The sequence below is a fragment of the Eleginops maclovinus genome, chromosome 5 (genome assembly GCF_036324505.1).
Source record: "Eleginops maclovinus isolate JMC-PN-2008 ecotype Puerto Natales chromosome 5, JC_Emac_rtc_rv5, whole genome shotgun sequence".
NCBI lineage: Eukaryota > Metazoa > Chordata > Actinopteri > Perciformes > Eleginopidae > Eleginops > Eleginops maclovinus.
Window position 1 is genome coordinate 14,411,815 of NC_086353.1, and position 8,237 is coordinate 14,420,051.

The window sequence follows — 8,237 nt, forward strand, 5'->3', positions numbered from 1 at the left end:
TTTAAATGCATCCAGGTGTACATTTTTTTTTTAAATGAGTTAGCATTTACTTGTTATCTACAGTCCCACGTTTCCAGTTAGGTAATCAATAGGATGTCTTTGATCTGTAACTGGCAAACCAGAGTCACATGCAACATGTTAAGGTGGTTAATAAACACAGACAGAGCCTTTTTGATTTGTGATCAGGAAATAATCATGCATACAACATGCATGCAGAAAAAAGTAGTAAAAAGTATGCTGATGAGAATTTCATCAAGGAGTCTCTAATTAATACAATGGATTTAATGATAGAAACATACTGCAGATTTATTGGTTATGGTGATGGTCTTCCCCCTTGTGGTAATCTTTACACATTACACCAAACAGAAAAGAAGAGCGCTTATATTATTAAACTGAAACAGGAAAAATTTAGCGCATAAAGTGGGGCTTCAAATCAAATTCATCTATACAAAGTGTTGTGTCTACAAACAATTAATTCATTATTGGAAAAATCTGATTTGTATACACTCATTAGCAGTGTATTAGCACTTGTATTCGTAATCCAATACACAAGTTCTGTAAAACATAAATTGTTAGGCTTTTAATTTTAGTATAATGTACGTTTTTGTTCATACTCTGTCAAATACCTATTTTGAGCTCTAGTTTTACATGGACTGCAATATATGATAAGAGACATTTCTTCTGTTTTGTATTTTAAGGATTGACAACTTCTCAATATAATGCAATCTTATACTACAACAGTAAATGTAGTCTGAAAAAGGACCACTTATTTAAAACAAAAAAAATTCACTGACATTTGAAACAACTATCATAACATTGACAAGGATAATCACTGATTGTTGAAATGGATTTCATTACCATTGCATCTAATTAGCTGCTCAGTCGTTGGAAAGTACTTTCATAACTGACGGCTGTTACAACACTGACAGTGTTTAATTCGCATTGAACATTCTTCTGAACAAGCTACAACGATTTGCATTACAGCTCCTCATTAAATAAATAATAAAATATCTTTGCATACACAATAATAATCTGCACAAGACAGCAGAAACTATTGCCTTTTTAAATCTATAGAACAAACTATCTTTAAAACCCCCAAAAGGTTTAGCAGAATGCATTCTTGGCCATGTAAGAATGGTTTTATCCACCAAATCTTAGCCTCCATGTTAACTCTGAAGTGTGTACCACTATCTCTTTTATCTTACATCTAGAACTGTTTTCTTAAAGACGCCAGGTCTCATAAAATTATTTTCTCGAGGCTACTGACTTCTTCAAAGCAGTGTTCAGTAATGTTTTTACATCCTAGGAAATACATATTCCAACTCAAGGATTAATTCTGTTTTTGTGAACAATATAATTCTTCCCAAGAAAATGTTGGATTAAGAGGAAAAGGAAGTAGTTTTTTTTTAACAAAGGAAGTAGTTCTTTCTCTGCATTACTCCACTATCCTCATTTATCTTCAAACATGTCAACCAGCTGCTCCAGCAAATGCAAATTCTGCTCCCAAGTTCTCCCATATGTCAACCTCTTCTACTCCAAGAGTGGTCAGCTGTGCACGCCAGAGCACTTGTAAAATGTTGTCTGGCCAGAAGTCCAGACTTTTCTCAAGCATCTACACATAAGCCAGTTTATTAATATTCTGCCACCACCAAACACTTGGCTGTCCTTTCCCTGTGCTGACCAGGTCATCACTTCACACAGATCTGACTACTGCAGACTTCTGGCAACTGAACTGCGGAACAAGTCCATGTAGAACAGATAATTCACTCCTTGCCTTCTGTGAGAGAAAACTCTATCCAAATCTTCCATATCTTATCACAAGTACGCCTTCTGAAAGAATGTATTCTCCTTCTTAACCACGACTAGCTCTCTAATAAAAAAAAGATCCTCTTAGATTTGTTTGCTCACTAAGATGGTGTGGGGGAAGAAATTAGAAAAATAGGGAGGTGAGGTGAGGGGGTTTGGGGTGAAAGGGAGTTTAAAATCCATCAAGAGAGAATAAGGGTGAGTGTATACCGAAATAATTTATTCATCCGGCAGCATTTTGAAAGACTTAACTGAAAAGCTGACTATGCACCTCATCATCGCAGTTCACTAGAGATTGCCACTCTGTACTATACCACACAAGACTATATTATAACATATGGCTTACGTTATGACAACGTTTTTTTTTATTGTTCTACATCTCATTCCACATCAATTGGCCCTATGTCTCTATATAAGCTTTTATTTTTTCCACAGATCCTCTTAGATTTGTTTTACAAAGCTCTCAATCGGTTTGTATACTGTAAATGTAATAGACGGTTTGTTAAATTCAGTCTAATACAATAAGCAAAGCAAGGCAAGGCAAGTTTATTTATATAGCACCTTTCAACACAAGGCAATTCAAAGTGCTTTACAAAAATGAAAGATATTAAGAGCATTAAGAAATAGTGCAGCATAAACACATTATAAAAAGGCATTTAAAAACAGTCATTTAAGAGCAAAGATAATAAAACAGGTATAAAATACATGAATAAAAGTTACAATGCAGAATAAAAGTCACAGTGCAATGTTAGATAACAACAGTTTAACTAAAGGCAGCAGCAAAAATAAATGTTTTCAGCCTGGATTTAAAAGTAGTAAGAGTAGCAGCGGACCTGCAGGGTTCTGGGAGTTTTTTCCAGATATTTGGAGCATAATAACTGAACGCTGCTTCTCCTTGTTTAGTTCTAAGTCTGGGGACAGAAAGCTGACCCGTTCCAGAACACCTGAGAGTTCTGGATGGTTCATCATGGAGCAATAGATCAGAAATGTATTTTGGGCCTAAACCATTCAATGCTTTATAAACCAACAGCAGAACCTTGGAATCAACTCTTTGACAGACAGGAAGCCAGTGTAAAGACTTCAGAACTGGAGTGATATGATCCACTCTCTTAGTGTTAGTGAGGACTCGAGCAGCAGCGTTCTGAATCAGCTGCAGCTTTCTAATGGATTTCTTAGTGAGACCTGTAAAGACACCATTACAGTAGTCCAGTCTACTGAAGATAAAAGCATGGACAAGTTTTTCTAGATCCTGCTGTGACATTAGTCCTTTAATCCTAGATATATTCTTCAGGTGATAGTAGGCAGACTTAGTTATTGTTTTAATGTGACTGTTGAAATTCAGGTCAGAGTCCATGACTACACCTAGGTTTCTGGCGTTAGCTGAAACCTTCTGCATAGCTATGGTAACTTTTTTTGTTGCTTTTCATTATCTGAGGCAGTGGTAGCATGTAGATGTTAAAAAGCAGAGGTCCTAAGATGGAGCCTTGAGGAACCCCACATGTTAGGCCTAACCAAAATATATCAATAATGATACAATCAAATCTGATTATGACACAATACAATTCAGCCAACTGCATCCTACAAAATGATCATACAGTTAAATTAACGCCTCACCAAACAGACGAATAAAGACTCAACATTATAACCTTAATGATTAAGACGGGACTATTGTATTGGACTGCATTAGTGTTACCCTGCTCTAATTGTGTTCTGCAAAAATGGGAATGTCTTTCTGTTGCTCTTCCCGAGGTTTCTGTTTTGCATAAAAGTGTTCTATCAGGGAGTTTTGCTTTACCAAATGGAGGGAGTCATATGCTATGTATCTTAATAAGCCCCTTTTGATTTTAGGTTTGCAAGTATTGGATGTATATTTTTACTTGACCTGACTTCCATGTAAACAGAACATATGCATTTTTTGTATCTGCTGTTGGAGCTCTCTTATCAATGAATTATCTGGGAGAGGGTTAGTAAGTAACGTGCATTTATTTAGCCTGATATCCAATAACCTTGGACTCTCTTCTCAGATGACTAAATATGCTCATCAGCAGTGCTGCGAATAAGATCTAACACATTTGAGTTGATGGTTAGGAGATGACTTTTTCTCACTTCACATGTAATACCATAGTTTGTACACTGGGGAGCAGAACAGAACATGTATGCAGCAGAGCACAAATTGAGTGCACAAAATAAAAAAAACATTTAAAATGATTGAAACTCTTTATTCTCCAATAATTGTCCACCTATTTTAATGTTACAGTGTTTTGTGTTTATTCCGATGCTTTACATTCCCACTTTAATTCAGTTTTTTTCATTGTCAAGCACAAGCTATTTACATGTATTTAATCAGCAAGTTTATAATGGCACAGACTATTTATTTATTTAGTAAGTTCATGATGAATTAGCAGATTCCCCCAAACTAAGGCATACATCAGAACATTTGTGTTGTGTGAACATTTTATTGCGGAGTCCTGCAAAATGTACAGTCCCTCTGCTGCCTCATCTTTGCCCATTTTTCTTTCCTCTCTCTTTCCTTGCCAATTCTACATTACAGCTCTATCAGCAGCTTTTGACTACTGTCGAAATATGCAAGTCTTAGCACCCCCACTCTCTCTGCTCTCTTGTCTCTCACACACACACACACACACACACAAACACACACACACACACACACACACACACACACACACACACACACACACACACACACACAGTCACACACACAGTCACACACACAGTAACACACCATGACCACCACAACTCTCCACGGGAGAGTTCTGTCATGCTCTGTAGATTGGGTGTCCCAGGGTGATTAACTATTGATATGGAGCTCAGGTAACGCACCTGATATCTGGGGACAGGGAGAAAGGAAGGGAGGGGCGGACCGAGGGGGAGGGGGAGGTGAGAAAGAGGATGAGAATGATGGGGTAGAAAAGAGAGAGTGAAACAGAGAGACATTTGGTATGGGCAAAGCGGGAAAGAGACACATGGTGAGAGAGATAAAAACGTCAACAGACAAGTTAACTGTTGAATAAACTGCAATCCTACATACAGGCCCCTTTTCGAGGGCGAAGTTGGCAGTAGCCAAAAGCAGAGTAGCATATTGTGATGAGTCAGGGCATAGCTGAGGAAATGAGATGCCGAGGGCAGTGAATGTATCGCAAGAGATTAACAGCATCAATGTGTGTGTGTGTGTGTGTGTGTGTGTGTGTGTGTGTGTGTGTGTGTGTGTGTGTGTGTGTGTGTGTGTGTGTGTGTGTGTGTGTGTGTGTGTGTGTGTGCGTGTGTTTGTGTGTGTGTGTGTGTGTGTGTGGAGAGCTGATGCACAACAAATGGATCACTGTTAGAGAAGAAACACCACCAGGCACTGTTCTGCCGATCTAGAATTGATCATGGTTAAAAGCAGACCTTTCTATATGCCCAGAGAATTCACATCCATAATTACAATCGCAGCCAATATACCACTGGATGCTAATGCTAAGCTAGCTATGAAGGAACTGCATGTAGCCATTAGCAAACAACAGACATTACACCCGGAGTCTGTTTTCATAATCGCTGGAGATTTCAACCACTCCAACCTAAAGACTGTTCTCCCCAAATTCCACAAACACGTCTCATGTCCCACAAGAGGAGATAAGAGCCAAGATCATGTTAATACCAATATCAAAGACACATATAAGGCCCTCCCTCTCCCACATATGGGTATATATAAACCATATCTCAGTGTTCCTTCTACCCAAATACCACCCTCTCATCAGGCGACTCAAGCCCTCAGTCAAGACAGTGAAAGTCTGGCCTGGGGGAGCAGAGTCCAATTTACAACATCAGCTTCACACTATGGATTCTCAAATAGACATTGACGCATACACCTGTTCTGTTTTGGATTGCATCAACAACCACATCAGTAATGCCACCACCACCAAACAGATTAAAATCTTTCCTAATCAGAAGCCGTGGATGGATGGGCAGGTCCGCCAACTGCAGAGGGCACGTGACACCGCCTTCAGGTCAGGAGACGCACAGGACTATAGTCTAACCAGGGCTGAGATGAAATGGGGCATCAAAAGGGCGAAGCACTGCCACAAGCTAAAGGTTGAGGAGCACTTTAACACCTCTGACCCCCGACGCATGTGGCAGGGGTTACAGGCCATCACAGTCTTCAAACCCACCCTCGCCTCCCCCCCGTCCACTGACCCCTCTCTTCCAGATGAGCTAAACTATTTCTATGCTCACTTTGACAGGGTCAATCACAAGGTAGCCACCAGGGCCACTCTCCTTGCAGACCATTTACCCCTCACAATCTCCCCCACAAGTGTGCGTGCTGAACTGAGCAGTATAAACACACGTAAGGCCGCTGGCCCCGATGGCATCCCCGGACGTGTACTCAGCTCTTGTGCTGATCAGCTGACCGGGGTCCTGACAGACATCTTCAACCTGTCCCCACGTACTTCAAACCCACCTCCATTGTGCCTGTTCCCAAACACGACTCTCCAACAAACTTGAACGACTACCGACCCGTCGCACAAGTGCTTCGAGAGGCTGGTCCTAGCTTGGTTTAAATCCCGCCTCACACCCACACTTTACCCCTACCAGTTTGCCTATCGTCAGAACAGAGTACGGATGACGCCATTTCCGCAGCACTACACCCTGCCCTCTACCATCTGGATCAGAACAACACCTACCTTTAGCTTGGCATTTCACACCATTATTCCTTCCAAACTGATCACCAAGCTCAGTGACATTGGCATCGACCCCTCTCTCTGCAACTGGATACTGGACTTTCTTACAAACAGATCCCAGCATGTTAGAGTAGACAAACTCACATCCTCAACTCTCATCCTTAACACTGGTCTCCCGCAGGGCTGCGTGTTAAGTCCCCTTCTTTACTCCCTCTTCACACGACTGCAAACCTGTACATGGCTCAAACACCATCGTTAAGTTTGCAGACGACACCACAGTGGTCGGGCTTGTCAGCAACAATGACGAGACGGCATACAGGGAAGAGGTTGAACATCTGGCAGAGGGATGCGCTAACAACAACCTGGCTCTGAATACCAAGAAGACAAAAGAGGACATTATGGACTTCCGTAGGAACAAATATGGCACGCACTCCCCACTCTATCTTAGTGGAGAAGAGGTTGAGCGGGTCACCAGCTTCAAGTTCCTGGCAGTCCATATCTCGGAGGACCTCTCCTGGACCACCAAGACCTTAGCCCTAGTCAAGAAGGTTCACAAGCGCATCTTATTCCTGAGGAAACTGGCCAAACTCCACCTATCCTCCCAGGTGCTGGTTAACTTCTACCGTTGTACCATCGAGAGCATCCTCTCCACCTGCATCTCAGTTTGGTACAGAAACTGCACCGTTAAGGACCAGAAATCACTGCAAAGGGTGGTGAAGATTGCCCAACGCATCATCAAGAGGCCACTCCCCTCCATAGCCTCAGTCTACGATAAGCGGTGCCTGCAAAGGCACGGAACATGATAAGAGACTCTTCCCACCCCAACGATGCACTGTTTATCCCCCCACATGACACTCACTCTAGGACATGCTACCACAGCCTCCCTGGTGGAACCAATAGGACCACGCACAGTTTGTTCCCTTCAGCCGTTAGACTTAACTACTAGGATATTTGTATAGCGCATTTATTTATTTTATTTTGTACAAACTGCTGATAGATCAGTAAATAACTGATTGTTTGCACTCTAGTTAGACTCTCTTAATTTCGTTACACTCTGCTTGCATTATGTAATGACAATAAAGTAATCGAATCGAATCGAATTGAATCGAATCTAATCGAATCAACTTGTCTTTAAATGCACACATACTTTAAATACAAAATCTCAATATCGCCTAGGGCAGCCAATGGGCTAGAACCGGCCCTGTACATTCCCTCCAGTTGTTTTGTGTGTGTTTACCGTGTAAACAGACCTACCTCTTTGTGTGACAGTAAAATCCCTTTGTCAGCATTATTATAAAGAACTCAATATTTAAATCCTTTATCTCCGCCTCTTTTCTGCCTGATAAGCATCTGTCCTCTCCTGACTTATTGTCTGTTGGGAGTTTAACCACGCCCCTTTCCAAACCTTCCCTCCAGGCAAACTGTGACATATCAGCTTTCCTCTACTTCTACAGTTCAGGGGGGCGTTACATGCGTAATGTGCTGTATCAAATGAAAATAAATGAGTTGGTGGATCAATCAAGCCTAAGCTAGCTATAACACAATCTTCAAAATCATCAGCTGGAAGCCTATTTTGTTTTGTATTTGGGACAATTAATGGCATTTTTGTCAACCTGTAGGAATGACACACATGCGCACACACACACACACACACACACACACACACACACACACACACACACACACACACACACACACACACACACACACACACACACACACACACACACACACACACACACGGTATTATTATGT